Source organism: Carettochelys insculpta, chromosome 1 (assembly GCF_033958435.1).
Source record: "Carettochelys insculpta isolate YL-2023 chromosome 1, ASM3395843v1, whole genome shotgun sequence".
Lineage (NCBI taxonomy): Eukaryota > Metazoa > Chordata > Testudines > Carettochelyidae > Carettochelys > Carettochelys insculpta.
Window position 1 is genome coordinate 363,392,589 of NC_134137.1, and position 18,320 is coordinate 363,410,908.

Here is an 18,320-nt window from a genome sequence, read left to right on the forward strand (position 1 = left end):
GCTGACTCAAGGTGGGGTGGGGGGACTCCAGCTGTGGGGCTATAAAACTGTAAAGTAGATTTGGAATCAAGTAGGAGTCTGGGTTCTGAGACCATCCCCTTCACCGAGTACCAGAGCTTTGGCAACAGCCTGGGCCCCGTCATCCACACTGAAATTTTATAGCCCTGCAGCCAGAGTCCACTTAGCTGACACAGGCCACCTGCAGGTGTGTAACCCCAGTGTAGACACTGCTAGGCTACGTCTACACGTGCACCCAACTTCGAAATAGCTTATTTCGATGTTGCGACATCGAAATAGGCTATTTCGATGAATAACGTCTACACGTCCTCCAGGGCCGGCAACGTCGATGTTCAACTTCGACGTTGCTCAGCCCAACATCGAAATAGGCACAGCGAGGGAACGTCTACACGGCAAAGTAGCACACATCGAAATAAGGGAGCCAGACACAGCTGCAGACAGGGTCACGGGGCGGACTCAACAGCAAGTCGCTCCCTTAAAGGGCCCCTCCCAGACACACTTTCATTAAACAGTGCAAGATACACAGAGCCAACAACTAGTTGCAGACCCTGTATATGCAGCACGGACCCCCAGCTGCAGCAGCAGCAGCCAGAAGCCCTGGGCTAAGGGCTGCTGCCCACGGTGACCACAGAGCCCCGCAAGGGCTGGAGAGAGAGTATCTCTCAACCCCCCAGCTGATGGCCGCCATGGAGGACCCCGCTATTTCGATGTTGCGGGACGCGGATCGTCTACACTGTCCCTACTTCGATGTTGAACGTCGAAGTAGGGCGCTATTCCCATCCGCTCATGGGGTTAGCGACTTCGACGTCTCGCCGCCTAACGTCGATTTCAACTTCGAAATAGCGCCCAACACGTGTAGCCGTGACGGGCGCTATTTCGAAGTTGGTGCCGCTACTTCGAAGTAGCGTGCACGTGTAGACGCAGCCCTAGAGACCAAGAGTCCATGCCCCTCCTGTTATGCCTGAAGAAGAAGCAAGTTTGCAATAACTCACCACAACCTATCATTGCCAGCACACTTTCTTATTTTCTTTTTCTTTCAAGTTGTGGTAACTTTGGGATCAAAGCATATCACTCTAATCAAAGCTTTCCTGTATTATACGGCATTGCCAGCAAACATAAAACAGTTACAAAGATTGTAACAACCCAAAGATAAAGATCAACATGAAGATTAAAATATATGTCTTAGTTTCTTTATTTCTAGCAGACACTTCGGCATTTACATTGAGAATAACATAGATCCCTTTTGACCTAAGCATCTAGACAAAAAAATCAGGGTCCATTTGGTTCTTGCAGATAGGAGCAGAAATTGGTGAAGTTTAGCAGAGGTTGAATCTCTCTTACCCAGCACCCTTGTGATCTGACCAGTGCCAAATGAGAGAATTTTCCAGACCAGAGGCTCAACATTGTCTAGCACATTACCAACACTTCCACTGCTTACTGGGCTCTGAGAAGACATGTAGGGATAATTTTTCAGAGCCAGGACTGATGACAATAGACAAAGTTTATGGGACCACAGGAAACTTGGCCAAAACCTGATATGTGGGCATCCAACTAAAATCATGCTGTATTACAGATGTTGCTGGACAAGAGAGTTCTGAATGAGGGAGGTTCAACCTGTATTTACTTTGATTCAGTCTTGCTTATTTACAAGGAATGTACATGATTCTGCCTCTCTAAACACAGAAAGAACCAAACAGGTTACAGCCCCATGTCTCTTTAGCTAGCTCCAGCCCAGAACCATTCTGAATGTTTCTCCAGGGTCAAACCATGCTTATAGGCTCCTGCCTGGCTTTCTTCCTCCCATGTGATTCTCTTCCATCCTTCCTCACACACAACTGCAAAACATTCTCAACCTACTCCACCCAGAAGTCCTGAGTGGGTTCACTCTACCCTCTCAGTCTTATATGGGCATGGAGGGAAGAGCTAGTGAGCAACTTATCCTGAGTATGTTAACTGAAGAGTTAACTGAAGAGTGCATTTGTGCATTTCCAGGCCCACCAACAAGGGACAGGGGGACAGGTGCACAGGGGCCCATCATTTCCCCTTGAAATACCACAGCAGGAGCACTGATCTGTGGCTCTGCGTAGGGAAGAGCGAGACCGTGTTCCGATCAGAGCTAAGGGCTAACTGTTCTTGGCCCTGACCCTTCTGCCCTTGGCCCTGCCCCTTCCAAGGGTGCGGAGCTGAGCACTGCTCCCACCTTGCGCTAGGGCCTGCGGTGTTTGTTTGCCCCGCTGCGTATTTCACAAACAATCTTAAAGAGCTCTGTGATCCAAGAAATCAGGAGCTCCCCTCGTCATAGCAGTGTTCTTCTGGGGGTCAGATGCAGAGAAAGAAATGCTTCTTTTTGGAAGAGAAATAATGCTTTGCATTTTCTCTCATTTCATTACACCACCAAATGATGAGACACAAGGACAATTTTACAGAGTGTGTCACTGACAACTTCCAGGGGGACAATATAAACTTGGCATGTACATGCCATTAGATACAGTTGTTCAGAGCGCTAAACTCTTAGCCAGCCATCAGGGTGGACAATTTGGCACACCTGGTATCGAAATCATGCTTGATATTTTAAGGACCTGATCTTACAATTACTTTGAAGATTTGACTGAAGAAAGTATCCTCATTCACGGCAGCATTTATGCACAGACTTAGCTCTAAATGTGTGATAACATCCTTCACAGTCTCACAGTCACACTGTCCACATTTTTGGAACTGGATGTTTCAGGAAAAGGGAGGGTAATTTCCTCACCCGCTCTCCAAAAAAAAAAAAAAAAAAAAGCACCCACCATCCCGCTAGACTGAATCATTAAATATAAATTTTTAAAGGGTAGGGATTTTTTTTCCCACCACATCTGCTTCCTGCAGAATTCCAATTTGCCAACCAATTGGAAACAATTTCATTGCAGCTTTTATCTTTTTAAAAAAGTGGGCACATCAAGAGAGACAACACACACTGCTCTCCCATCTTTCTACACATACACACATCCAAGAAAAAGGCTAGAATACTAAAAAGTGCTGTCTTGCATAAGGGCCAGGGCACAAATATTACCAAAGAGCAGAGCAACATGTACAGCAATCCAGGAGGGAAATTCACACCCATTCATGGAGCCACAGATGTGGTGTGCATAAATAAACAGGCAAAAATGCAGCATAAAGCTCAGGAGGAGGTTCTGGAGGAGCCAAAATAGGAGCTGCAACCTGGTGCACTCAATGTAGGCATGTGCCAGGTTCTCCTTCATGAACACACCAGCAGAGTGACCAAATATGATGTGAGCTCCATCAACATGTTTGAAGGTGGCTCAGTTAGGAGAGGGAAATGCTAAATGGAAAGAAAAGTGAAGGAAAAAGAGACAGTGAGGGAAAAAGCAAGGCAAAGGAGAAGTGGGAGTGGGGAGACAGGTGTAAAGTGAAGCTGAGATGAAGAGACTGAGGGAGGGAGATAGGGAGGGAAAGAGGACTGGTGCAAAGAGGCAACAAGAATAAGGCAGAGAAAGTCCCACCAGAACTGTAGAACAGTTTTGTTACTAGGTAACAGTATCAGCAGGACTCTATATTTTAATCGGATTTTCCAGTTGTGTTGGCAGGGTTACTGGGTGGAGCAATGACTTCGCTAAGGTCACATATACCACTGTCTAGGTTTTAACGCCACACCCATCACCAGAAGAATTAAACATAGTCAGTGATTCAACCCAGATGGAAAGCCAGGTTCCTCTTTGATTTCTGTTTGCTCTGACCAGGTTTAGGTTGCCTCCATAAAACATTTGGCATTTTCTGTAAAAGTCCACATTGTCCTGATCACAACACCAAACTGAACTTTTACAGGCATGCCTCGATTCCAAAGAGCTGACTCAATATGGATCCGTTCCATTTTATGCTGGACGCCTCTATCCTAGTGAGACTATAATTTTACAGGGTTTAATCACTCACAGTTAGATAGCATGTGAGGGATTATGCAGTATGCCATCGGGTATGTGAAAGTAAAAACAGAGGACAGGTGCTTTTAGATTAAATACAGTAGGATGGAGGAGAGAAAGAAGAACATTAAGGTTTTATGTGTGGCTAATTTAAACATTGACTCATTGCCATTACTAAGTCCGCAACATATGAAACCCAGATAATGTTGTTAGAGGGGCTATTTAAGCAACGTGACTGAGGTTCAGCACTATAAAAAGATTAAAATAGCTTGCACAGCAAATACAAGTTTAGCTTGCACATAAATTAAATGGAGGCACTGGTCTTCATGTTTCAGATCACTTGGGGAACCTTTCTTCTGAGCTTTTCTCTTGCTTACTGGTAGCTGAAGAAATTCCACCAAGGATGAAAGCAAATATGTAACACATTTACTATATTTATTTAGTTATTTAGATTTCACAATGGCTGTGTACCTTAATGCTTTAACAGGATTAAGAAGACAATGAACCAAAATCTAGCTCTGGCTGAAATGGGCTGCTTTGACAAAACAAAGCATCAGAAAGCCTGTTTAACCACCTTCCTAAGGATTTCCCCATGTAGGAAAAAACCAATGACTTCGATTCTCCAGCAGAACATGCGCCACCTGGAGAAGTGGAGCTTAAAAGAATGAGACTGGCCACACAAGCAGGTGGGTGGGAAGTTTTCCAGGAGGAGGAAGGCTGCTAGACACTACTCAGATAGCACGGGGAGGACAGTCTAAGCCTCCCTTGGTTGTGGCAGAACTGACACTACGGCTACATCTACGCTAGCCCAAATCTTCAAAATGGCCATTTCGAAAATTACTAATGATTTGCTGAAATACATATTCAGCACCTCATTTGCATGCCAGCAGCCGCGGCTCTTCGAAATTGTTGCATCTCACTGCCATTCGGCTCATCCAGACATGGCTCCTTTTCTAAAGGACCCCAGGAACTTTGAAATCCCCTTATTTGCTGAAAGACAGCTGCTCAAATCTGATGACTAGAGAGCACTTCCAAGGACTAGAGGCAAGTGGACTGTAATTGTGCTCTGAAAGGAACCAAGGAGTGACTTGAACTCTCACCAGGAACAGTGAGATTGCCCGTATGTGGGGGATCCAGCAGGTGACCCGGGGTAAGAGACTACAGATGAGCCCTTGCTGAGTATTATCCAACCACAACTGGAGGAGAATGAGGGCAAGTCTATCTGTGCCTGATAAAAGAGCCTTGATACAGAAACAGATTCCTCCAGCAAGTAATAGGGTACATATGTCGAGATAGACCTCAAACATTGATGAAAGTGGATGGTGGATGGAGTGGCAATGACAGCGGGACTACCACCAGTTCTAGCAGCAGTGGACAACTCAGCAGTAGGTCCAAGCAGTATAGCAATAGCAGCTGCTGAGGGAGGTGACTTTCCAGCATCAAGAACTCCAGAAGCATTTGCTGCAATAGCTAAGACCTGCCCACAGCTTATGGGGGAAATATCTACTACCAGAGCCAGTGAAGCTGACCAAGATGGGCCAAGGACAATTTTGAGGCTTTCCTTACTGCCTTTGAGAGGGTGACATCAGCCTATCAATGACATCTGGTGCACTGGCATTGGTGCTAGCACCATATGTGATGGGACAAGCACAGCTGGCCTATTGTAACCTTGAACCCGGGCAATCTAGAGATGATAATTAGGTGAAATCTGCGATTCTAGATTACCCAGGTATCAGATGTCCTGGCAACACTTTAAGAGCTTAGATACACCATGAAAAGGCACTTCCCAGGTGGTGACACAATAATTAAGAGCATTGGTGATAGTAGCTTTGTGAGAAGAGTGTTCTGGGGCCCAAGCTGTAAAGTTGGTTCTGGTGGAGCAATTTGTCTCCACAGTACATGTAAGGGACTAGGAGTGTGTGCTTCAGCATTGCCCTGAGTCGCTGGACATGGTACAGCTCAGGGAGAATCTTCTCACAGACAATGGGTAGCTAGAGATAGGACCAGTGCAGCCTCTACCCAGCCACCACCTATGGCCACCAACTATGGTGCCCACTTGTAAATCTTACCAGACCCTATTCCTGTGATCTTGATCACTTGCATAGAAGGGGGAATTACTCAGAAAGACATGGGGATGAGCTTGCATGAATTCGCATCTGTATACCTGCCCTGTGTTGCAAGCACTCAGGCTGGAGTACTTGAGCCCAGACAAAAGTCCCATGGGTCAGTCAGACTTACTCCCCTCCAGGAAGGAGCTCACAGGGTACAGTCCCGGTAATGTTCTACTCCTAAATGCAATAAAGTCATGAGAAGAGAAGTCTCCTGTTGATGGCATGTGAATGTGCCTGGTCTTGGATGACAGAAGTGAGGGCCCACACGAGGGCTCCCCCACAAGATGAAGGTCCTATTATGTGTCAAAGGGAAGGAGGAACAGGGACTTGCAGATTTAGGCTGTAGCCAAATGGTGATGTAAGCTGCACTGGTTGGTTAGATAATTGCGCCAGGAGGTAATGGTTTGCCTGCACTGCACTGATGTGAAGCCTTAGCCTTAGCTGACCAGAACTGACTGTGGCAACCTACCAATACTGATTCAATTACTCTAGCCCATAAATTATGTTACCCTGAGATTGGCCCTCCTCTTTCAAGTTTTTGATGAACTGACAAATACAGCAGCTGAGCCCCATGACAGTCTCCAGGTAGTGGACACCATCCTTCAAGCAGCTGGAGGATGATGAAGACACCACTGCTCCCTGAAGGGGATGTTCCAAGGACCAGAACTTGCTGTAGAAACACATACCATGGACCTCACAGCCCTATTGCAACGGGAAACTTTCTTTCAAGAACAGTGTAATGATGCAACACTTGGTCATGCCCAAGAACAAGTGGCACCCAGGGATGGAGAGAGAGCAGGTGCCTAGCACCTGAGACAGCACTCCCACTTCATGCTGGAAAAGCAGCAGCTTCATTGAGTGCAGCAAAATCTGTACTAGGGATTAATGAGAACTCAGCTGTTGGTAAAGCTGGTTAAGTATTGCCGAGAAGCAATGAGATGCTCATCATATTCTCTGTGTGGAGCACCTAAGGTAGAATAAGATCTTGTAATGGTTGCTGGGTTGCTTTTTCTTGTGGAAGTGGGGTACAGCATAAGGTTAGGGAATATTGCTCTTCCTGTCCTTAGCTCCGGTATATGGAAGCTAAGAGAGGGCCAAAGACTTCCTTGGACACAAAGCTATTAGTGTAAACCCCATTTGATAGAATAGGGATGGACATTGTGGGGTCTTGATGGACTACACCACTCAGTATCTGAAAGCCATCCCCTTGAGTTCAGATAAAGCAACAGCGGTCAGTCCCGCGCTGATGAGACTCTTTGCACACATAAGTTTCCATGGGAAATATTAATTGATCATAAGAATATAAGAACAGCCGTATTGTGTCAGACCAATAGTCCATCTAGTCCAGTATCTTGTCTTCTGATAGTGGCCAATGCCAGGTGCCTCAGAGGGAATGAACAGAACAAGATTCATGAAGCAATACATTCCTAGTCATCCATTTCCAGATTCTGAACAGCTCGAACTTCCTCTTGCACGCGATGCATGAGCTATCCTCCCTCTTTAAAAGCAAAGCCTTGAAAACATCAGTATACCACCTGTAGAGACAGCTTAATGAAAACCTTTAACAAGACACCAAGGCATGGGTCAAAATGGACAGTCTGGACCAAGCCTAGACACTAGGACCAACTCTTTCCATTTCTCATTGCATAAGAGGTAAAAGAAGACTATCCAGGGTTCTTTCTGCTCTATGAATGCCTGACCCACAGATTCTTGCATGTGTTGCAAGGAGGTTGGAAAGAGTGAGATGCACACATGCTCATTGTGACCTAATACATTATATGGTTCAGGGAGCCCCTTAAGACACTGACCTCTTGAAAAAAGAGAAACTCAACTGAACACAAGAGAAGAAAGACCAAGGATACAATCAAAGGACACACCTACAAATTTTCCACCCAAAAGACAGGGCTCTGTTACTATTGCTGTCTTGATAGACCCTCAGTGACCCTGTCTGCCTGAAACATGGACTCCTACCGTTACATGAGGCCTTTTCATTAGATCACAAGATCAAGGTCTTGCAAGCAATCAGAAACCTGACTCCAGTATCCTCCATGAGTCTGGGAAGAAGACACGGGATACAACATCATCTGTAAATGTGACTGAGGCAATTTGGTAGAAAGAATTCACAGCCCTTTCCAAAAGGATGTGGGAGGCAGTAAGAGATGAGATGCATGCCATGAGGAGAATAGGCGTCAAAGAGCAGTGACTGGAAGAGCCATATTCCTGGTCCACAATTCAGATGGCATGGTTTGATTTTGTGTAGGCTTTTGCAAGGTCGATGTCGTTGTGAAGTTTAACATCTAGTCAATGCTGAGGGTGGATGAGCTCTTAGAACTGTTAAGCCCATTGCAATATCTCTATAAAATTGACCTTACAAAAGGCTCTCAGCAGATTCTCTTGTCCACATTCTCAACTCCCTTTGGCTATTTTGATTTCAAAACTAAGATGTTTGAGCTGCAAGTGATTCCAGCAATTTTCCAGGACCTCACGAACTCAATCCTTGGAACCCAGCAGCAAAAGAACATAAAGAGGCCATACTGGGTTAGACCAATGGTCCATCTAGCCTTGTATCTTGTCTCATATGGGCCAATCCCGGAAGCTTCAACTGTTTGGCAATTTAGGGACAGCTTATAGTATGAGGTTGTGCCCCTAAACATCTTGGAGAAGTCCCATTGATGAACCTATCTGCCATTAACATAATGGGTTTTTAATCCAGTTAAATTTTTGCCCTTGACAGCATCCTTTGGCCATGAGTTCCACAGGCTCACAATGCATTGTATGAAGAAGCCCTTTCATATGGTTGTTTTTAAAGCTGCTACTAATTCATTTCATCTGGTGAGTCTGTTATGTGAAGGAATAAATCATACCTTCTTATTCACCTTTTTCATACCTTTAATACTTCTATAGACCTCTATTGCATTCCTTCCTTTAATCATCTGCTTTCTGACAGGAACAGTCCCACTCTTTTAATCACCCCTCCTGTGGAAACTGTGCCATATCCCTAATAATTTGGTTGTCCTTTTTTTATCTTTCTCAATTTCAATATATCTTCAAGACGAGTTGACCAGAACTGCATGCAGTATTCAAGGTGTGGAGTGTCAGAGATTAATATAGAGGCATTGTGGTATTTATTACAGGTTGAAGCTCTATAATCTGGAACTCTCTCATCTGGCAACATCCACAATCTGGTATGATTATAATTAGCTGTACAACCACTTATCATACTTGTGGCCAAGTTTCCCATGGCACCAAAAATTTTGTTTACAGCCACCAATCCAGCCTTTTGGTGTTGTGTGATGTTATTTCGCTCTAATTTATCCCTAAATGTCTTCCAAGAGCCCAGTACGCAGTGGAAGTGTTGGTAATGTGCTAGACCAGTGTTTCCCTAAGTGTGGTACATGTACCACCAGTGGTACATGAAAGGATTTCAAGGGGTATGCGGCAGAAAATAAATTACCAAAAATCAGGAGATAAGCGCTGGAATGGCACTGTAAGAGGGGGCACTTCAATAAGGCCAAAGTCCCGAAAGGGGTATGCAAATGTTTTAAGTTTGGGAAACACTGTCCTAGACAATATTGATCTCCCGGGCAAATGCTCTCATCCAGCAGCGATCAGGTCCTGAGGGTGTCAGGCAAGAGAAGTTCAACCTGTATTTTATTATTTATCCGTTTGTCAATTGTTCCTAACTTTCTATTGGCTTTTATGACAGCTGCTGCAAAGAATTATCCACGACAAATCCCAGATCTCTTTCTTGAGGGCTAATTCTCAGTTTAGAGCCCATCATTCATCATTTTGCTTGTATTGTTGGGCATATTTATTTTCCAGTGTGCATTACTCCATATTTATTATCACTGAATTTCACTGGACAGTGTGTAACCCAGTCAATTTGAGGTCCCTTTGTACCTTTTTACAGTCAGCATGGAAACCAACTATTCTGAGTAATTTTGTGTTGCGGGAAGATTTTGCCACCTGCAGAACACGCTTTGCCTGGAGAATTGGAGCTTAAAAGGATGTGACAGGCCACATGAACATATGGGGAGTTCCCTTGCATCACAGAACCTTACTCTGAAGATAGCTGACATGGATTAGAGTTAAGTGAACTGTAACTGGGCTCAGAAAGGAACCTGGGAATGAACTGAACTCTCGCTGGGATCCATGAGTTGGTCCAAGAACGGGTGTTCCTCGAGGGAACCCAGGGGAAAGAAACTAAGCAACTACAGTTATGTCTGGGCTGATTGTAAGCCAGCCACAGGCCAGTATTGTGTGTCTGTCACCAAGTGTCTGTAGAAGCTGCCATCAGGGAAATGCGGGGAAGCACAGAAGAGCCAGCTGATGACTATCTGATCAATCAGTCTGTCCGGTGCAGGGTGTAAATTACACAGGCCTTCAGGATGCCTAAAGATATGATCAGGACCACTCTGGTACCCAGCCAGCCCTAGGATGAGGGAAGCAAAAAGAGTTTAAACACAAACCACCTACAGGTGAGCACCCAAATTTCTGGCTACACGAACAATTTGACCTTAATTTCTCTGGGTCATAGTTCCCCACCCGTAAAATGGGAGTAAACAATAAATCCCTACCTCACAGGGGACTGGTGAATTTAAACTCAGTAATCACAGTAGTGTGTTTAGGTACTATAGTACTAGGAGCAAGATCAGCAGATGCATTTTGTTTTCAGTGTAAATCAGCCAAGAAGTCTGAGGCACTGGGGTAATATTTTATAGAAAATTTAAGCAAATTTCCTTTGTAAACTCTTTTTTTCCTTGGTAAGAATATGGCATCTGTTTAGATAAAAGAGGGCAGGCAAAGCACTTATATGCAGATTTCTAAACGTATTTTAGTCACATAAGATGCCAATACAGTCTAATTCACACTGAAATAAAGCCTAACTTCTATGGAAATGAATGGGAGTTGGGTACTGAAGTGTTTCTAAAAATTCCAAGAAGCATCTTGACATGCCTTAAGATACCCTTAAGTATTTACAGCATTAGTCCTTAGCGGGAAGTATTCCCTTTGACCTCCCTCACTCCTGGTAGTTTCAACTAATTGGCTGTCAACTGGACAAAACTTGAGTGAAAGACGAAAAGGAGGGTTCCAAGCCTAAAAGACAAATGCCCTAGAGCAAAAAAGACAGTACTTTCACACCCAAATTACTCCTGACTTTAACAGGGTTTTGGATTTAAAAAAAAAAAAAAAAGCAGAATCATTCAGTAATTCCAGACATTGTAAACACAATGGCCCAGATCTTCACGTGTATATAGGGTTCTAATTTATATTGACATCAGTGGGAATTAGCTGCTTAACTTTTGGGTAACACAGTAGGAACTTCTGCACATATAGCATCTTATTGTACGAGTATGGTGTTTGTGCAGGTTAAGCTAGAGAGGCTCTAATTTACCTAAATTCTTGTGACTTGCTACTTACTTCCACTTCTGTTACATTATGGATGGTACCTGTAATCTGTTTGGAGTCTATTTTGTAGCTTGGGGTTGAGGAATTTTTGTGATTCCTTTGTTCTTTGGTTGTTTTTTAACGCTTTGGTAACAATAAGTTGTTTTGTATTTTTAATTATCATTATTATCAGTGCTTTTCTCTGTTAAAAAAAAAAAGGGAAGCCAGTACTCAGCTGGCTCCCTGCCCTCTCCTCCCCCTCTCCCACAGCCTCCTGCCAATCCTGTGGCTAGTGCTGCTGAAGTGCTGATACTCAGTACCAGCAAGTACCAGCACAAAAACAGGACCAACTGTTATAATGATTGCATGTTAAATGTGCAGCATCCCAATGGTTTCAGAAGGGGACACTATAAAATACATTATTTACACTTATTTTTTCTGCCATAACTTTGAAACACAAATACACTCAAATCTCTACTCCATTCAAGTTAATTGCAAAATTCCAACTGACTTTAATGGATGCAATTCAAGCCACTACTGACATCTGTAGGTACCTATCTCCCTCTGAAAAAGCAATGTAAACAAAAAAGATACATCATCATTTTCTCATCTTCAACTGCGTAAACTACTAACAGACAAAAATGAAATGAACCATATTTCACACATAGTAATAATATCAATCCAACCTAGAGAGATATTAGATTACTATTTTGAAGTCTCAAACAATTCACTAAAGATTAAAATGGAATCCATTAATCTTTTCCTGTTGAGTGGAAATGCAAAGGTAGTAAAAGGTGTTGGAGAATATTGTTGCAACTAATGTTCTAGTTTGCACTTGCGTAAGTAATGTGTCAAATGACAGAGCGATGAGCAGCTTGGGAACCACTTTCTGATCAGACAAGAATGAGCTGCGTAGTATGTGGTCTGACGGTTCCCAATCATCCCTAGTGTTCTTGAACAAATTCTTTTTGTTGCATTTTGTTTTATGGAAATGTAAGTGGCTACTTTGTGATTCTTCAACACCCGACAAAGACTAATTGCATTCCACATCCTGGAATGTTTCAGCTTTAGAAAGAGCAAAAGCCATATTCAATATTTGTAATGAAACACTGACCTTTAGCGGCTACGCCTGAGCACCACCTATGCCTGCACAAAGCCACTATCCATCTTGTTGCAAATTTGAGAACATTAGCAAATCATTTCAGTTAACAACACAGACCAAGCTGGCACTGGAAGACTACACAGATGGAGGCATTTGGAGAAAATAAAACATAAGCTCCATCAAGCACTTTGCTGTAGTAGCTGAGCACTGAGAAAGAAAAAATTAGCTTTGATCTCAGCAATTGCAATTCTGGAGTCCATCAGAGTTGCATGGATACACATCTCCGTCTCCATCCAGGTCATTTCTTCTTCTCTATTGTCTAAGGAAACATTTCAGCAACAAGTGATTCAAAAAGCACTAAGGAATTCCACACAGGTACATGGGCAAACGAATCTGTCAATCTGTATGGTCTCTACAACCATCATCTGAATACCTAAACTCTGGCACTCTTCCTGTGTCCTCCAAAGTGGTGCACTTCCCACTTCTGGGAAAGAAAGGTCAATGTAATGCTAATCTGGTGCACGGCCATGTTTCAGCCATAACGCCTGTCCTGGGAGGACACTTGCAGTCAGTGGCCATATTTGCTCCCTCCTTCTTCACCCCTGGGAAAATCTCCCCCCTATACACTTTCACTCTCCTGAAATCCAATCAAATAAAAAAGCTGAACAAAGCCTACTGAGCACCGATACAGCATTTTCCACCTGATGAACTCAAAGCATTTGAAATGCTCAGTAAATGTATCAGAGGGGTAGCCCTGTTAGTCTGTATCTGCAAAAACAGCAAGAAGTCCTGTGGCACCTTGCAAACTAACACATTAGTGTTAGTCTAGAAGATGTCAGAGGTCTACTAGGGTTTTGGTTTTTTTTTTATGGGGGGGGGTGTAAATATGATTATCCTGATGATACACGTGGGTAAGCTGAGGGACAAGGAGGGATTTGTTCAGTGTCACACAGCAGTGGTGCAGCCTGACTCCCCATCTCCTACTCCAAGCCTTATTATAAATGTGTATTGTCCATCTGGGTTGTTAATATTAATTATCCCCTAGTTGGACACTACTTATCTGCAGTGTATTACACAAATGCAAAGCCAAAACACCTGAGGTGATGATCTGAGGAGCCTGAACAAGGCACCTAGCATGCTTGGGTCTCCACCCAGCAGCCAGTGGCGCCCCCACTGTTGGCTGTTAAGGCGTCCGCGGACCCAGCTATGTAATCCCGATGAGCCGCTGCTCAGTGTCTGGCACCTGCACGGCTCTGCCTGCGGGATGGAGCCAGCACCTGCGGGGAGCCAGAGAAGAGGCTCCCGGCGCATCTCAGCAAACGCTCCCTGCTCAGCCGGCCGAGGGAACTCAAGCCAGCCGCCTTCTGCGGGGAAGTAAGGCGGGGTTGGCAGAGAGCCTCGCAAACGGGAGCGGTTTGCTGGGGGAGACAGAAGGAGGGAGGCTGGATCCGGACACATCCTGAACCCACTTTCCTGTGCAACTCAGGCCCCGAGCAGCGCCTGCAAGGCTGCCCCGGGACCGACCGACCGATCCGCTCAGGCCGGGCTTGCTGCGTGCAGGGTGCCCGCGGGCTGGCCGGCCCCTCTCCGGCTGCCTGTCCCGCGGAGCCGCACGCAGGCTGCCAAGCCAGCCGGCTCGCGCAACCAAGCGCCTCCCAGAGCGCACGCAGGCGGCTCTTCCTGGAGTGGCTCCCCCAGCTCCGGCGCGTCTCACCCGCTGGAAGCCGCACGTTGCGGAGCGAGTCGCTGAACAGCGCAGAGCCCCCTGGAAGGGAAGCCGGGGAGGGTTTGGGGGGGCGGGGGAGGGCGGATTTTAGACCTGAGTCCGGTTTGCAGCCTCCCCCCGACCTTTCGGCGAGGCTCCGATCGGCTCCGGGGAGACTCGCTTCCCCGCCTGCCCATCACACCCCCATCACACACACCCCGGCCAGCAGCATCCCAAGCCCCCCCCGGCTCTCCCCGCCTTCAACCTGTCACAGCTGCGCGCAGGGCCCGATCCGGGGAGGGGGAGTTGTCAGTTTCACCCTGAACGCCCCGCGGGGCGTTCAGGGTGAAACTGACAACTCCCCCCCACCCCCACTCCCCGGATCGGGCCCGGCGCGCAACTTTCTTGTCGCGCCCCATAGCGATCCCTGCCAAGGCAGCGCCGCTGCCCTCCCACCCAGCCCGCCGCTGCCCCCCCTGTGTCCCATCCGACTCTCTCTTCCCGGGAGCCCGCGCCGGGAGCCTGCCCTGCCCGCGGCAGCGAGGCTCTGTACCTGCTGTACCCCCGGGAGCTGCTCCGGGCTGTCGACCAGCGAGGAGCCGCCGGGCCGTGGCTCCTGCCCTCACCCGAGCGAGCGGCGGCTGCTGCTCCCCGCAGCCAGGGTGCAGAGGGCGCTGCGGGCTCCTCTCCCCGCGCGGCTGGGCTGAGCTTCCTCCCCAGCGCGGCTCCGCTGTCCCCCTGCGGGCCGGCGGTGGCTCTTCACGGCCAGTTTCCTCCTTCCATCACCCTCAGCCCACCCCCGCCCGCCGTGACACACACCCACCCTCCGGCGAGCTGGCTGGAGTTCCCGCACACGCCTTCCCCCACGTGTCAGCCAGCGCTCACAGCCGCCGCCGGCCTTCGCCTTCCCCCCAGCCTGCAGTGCGCAGCTTTGGTTTGTGCCAAGTGGCTTGGCAAACCGGCAGCAGCCCTTGGCAGGTGCCGCCGACCAGGAGGGCTGAGCAGTGACAGGGAGGTGGCCCTGTTACTCTGTATTCGGTCGGAACAAAGCAGCAGCCATGCAACACTTTAAAGACTAACAAAATAAAGAGTAACAGAGAGGGAGCCGTGTTAGTCTATATACTACCAACACAAAAAGCAGTCAAGTAGCACTTCTGATTTGTCCTCCTTGATTACTGGTTTTGGTTCTCTGTGCCTTAAATACTGAGCCTGTTCTGGTAGGGCTATGGGCTGAAGAAGTGGGTCTGTCCCACGAAAGCTCATCGCCTACTAAATTATTTTGCTAGTCTACTTGACTGCTATTTGTTTTGAAAAAAATGTGAGTTCAATGTTCAACCTGTGTAAGCAAATGTCTGTAGGATGTCTTTCTGGCTCGGTTTATAAGTGTGAATACACAGCCAGGATAACAGTAACATATTTCAACATTTTTAATGAGATGGACAACCCATACACCCAGCAGCAAATTTCCTTTTGGAAATTTCACACCCACGGGTATCCATCACCCCCCTACCACTTTGTGCACCCCTGCTCTACAGTTAAAAGCAAGAGCCCAAAGCCACAGGCTCTTAGCTATGGCTGTAGAGTTACCCACACAGGGGGTGTGGTTCACTGTCCCACCTGGTAGCACTTATGGCACTTATAGAGAGAAAGACTGAGTCTCCTCTACAGTAGCTAAGAGCCAGCTGGCTGTTAGCTCAAATTGTAGTGGCTCCTGCACTAAGCTCCAGAGGTCCCAGGTGTGGTTCCCCCATCAGTGGTTACAGCCACATATTGATTAACCTTTAAGTAGTCTCAGTGGTGCTAGAAGGTGACACACACATTGTCATTGCCCAGGTCCCAGCCTGGGATGCAGAGGTGGGTATGCCATAACCATCCTGGGCAGAGGCATCGGGTACTAACACTTCGGTGGAACCTAGCTGCATCGCTGAAGGCTGCAAAAACTTTCATCAACTTAGGCAGCCCTACTGCTATGTGCAGAGGGGTTAGAGGAACAGAAGGATTGTTCTGCTCAGCTAGAGCAGATGGACTCACTATATCAGTGGAAAAACCTCCTTCCAGCAATGTAGTGTAACGCTGGCAGGCAAAACCAAACTTGGGACCTCTCGAGTCTAGTGCATGAGCCTCTACCTCTGAGCTAAAAGCCAGCCGGCTCTCAGCTACAGCTGTAGAAGAGACTCATTCTTGCTTTCTGTAAGTGATCTATGTGCCACAACATGGGCCAGTGAACCACACCTGATAGGTGTGAGGGTTACACAGGAACTTGGGAGCATCTACACTACAGCACTAGAGTGGTACAGCTGCAGCTCCATAGCTATGCTGCCGTGAGTTAGATATGGCCTGCAGCCATCCCTGGGGGGTGTGGCACCTGGGGCAATCCCCCCACTGCTGCAGGGCCTGCCCTACCTCTGCTTTACTCTTCCCCCAAGCTCACCTCTGCTCTGCCCCCTTCCTGCCCCTGCTCCACCCCCTTGCCCAAAGCCCCCTCCCCCCAAGGAATGAGATCTGGGGGCTACCAGGGGCCTGGTGTGGGGTGTCAACTGTGGTCTGCCCCCCTCCCACACTCACTGTAGTGGCAGGAACTGAAACAACCTGGTAGCATTCTTCAAGCCGTTCTGCCCCACCATCCACTCCCTGCTTGCTGCACTCTGCTTTCTGCTTCCGTAGTAACGGGGAAGGCAATGGGCTGGGAGAAAGCACAGCAGCAGGACGGCCGGGTGTGAAGCAGTTTGCCAGATTGCTCCAGTTCTTGATTTCATGGTGAGTGGGGGACCTGACCGCTGCTGCCACTCTGTTCCAAGTTCCCAAGATAATGCCTCAGGCAGTCTTTCCCCACATGGGTCCCATCCATAGGATGGTTGAGGTGGCCTCCCCAGGGCATGCCAAAGTACATGGCGTGAGGTGGCTGCCATGACCTGTTCTATGGATGGCATGACTGTGCCTGCAGCTAGTGAATGGAAACAAAATAAGAATGCTAGATGTCTGATTTGGCCAAAACGGGATGGGCAGTTGCCCATAACTAGAGTTGCTCAGACATGTTATCTGCTTTCAGCAGAACAGTAATAGACGAGCAGATGTGTTCTCCCTTCCCCGCACACCCCCCATGCTTCTCTCCACACACATTTTTTTTTTGTTTGTTGTTGTTGTTTTGATTCTTGGAATGCACTAGGTCAGTGGTTCTCCAGCCTTTTCATTCTTCAGACCACGTCCTAAGAGAAAACTCCTCTCATGGAGCCACCGTTCCAACCCAAACCCTCTTCCCAATGCTTAGCTCTCAAAATATATCATTCTGTGGCTGGCCAGGATGATCCTCACAGACCACAGGTTGAGAACAGCTGTACAGACTTCATGGATAGTATCAAAATATTTCACAAGCAGGATGCAGTAGGATCCTTCTCCAAAGTGTCTTTATTCATCCTACTGGAAACACATTAAAAATTTCCAGTTTGCAGTTGGTTTGGGAACAAATGAATGGCTCCGCCAGTGAAAAACAGGAGACCAGTAAAGAAGTCCAATACAATACACTGGTAATTTCCACCAGGTCCATGTTCCCCAACAAAATTCTACCCTCAGTTACACCAGTTCCGCTTCAAAGTAATTTGGGCTGTATACAAGGAAAAGAAGGCAAACATTGGACCTATACCTGCATTTTAAATGGTCCCTTTATTACAGAAAAGTAACTTGATACTTATTTATCTTGCCAAGTTCCTCATCACAGAATCTGATGTTATGGCAATGTTATTTTAAGCTCTTTGGGATAAGGAACATATTTTTGCTGTGCGTGTGCAGTAGTTGGCACAGTGACATCCAGATCCATGGCTGGGTCATTGAGCTGCTACCAAAATATGAATAAATAAATTACCTTAGGATTTATAGTAAGTTGGCTGGACACTTGGTCTTAAACAGAGCTAACAGTTGCTGATTCACAGATCTCATACTAAATGCTTCACAGTAGAAACACATTTTAAGGAATGACTTGAAGCGAGGCAGGGCGGTGGTTCACTAAACCGGGAGCCATAAAGATTGCCATGTAAGAAGTAATAGCTTGATTGATTGATTGATTGATTTGATTGATGTTGTTG

At 46.8% G+C, this 18,320-nt stretch overlaps 1 protein-coding gene across 1 annotated transcript in view; it reads right to left on the reverse strand.

The window, feature by feature from the left end:
• The window catches only part of LOC142025035 (semaphorin-3D), a 228,517-nt gene extending 213,474 nt beyond the window's left edge, over positions 1-15,043 (reverse strand). Inside the window, exon 1 of the mRNA XM_075017431.1 lies at positions 14,795-15,043. The gene's annotated coding sequence lies outside the window, so the exon portion shown is untranslated. The remainder of the gene's footprint in view (positions 1-14,794) is intronic.
• Between the last annotated feature and the right edge of the window lie 3,277 nt (positions 15,044-18,320).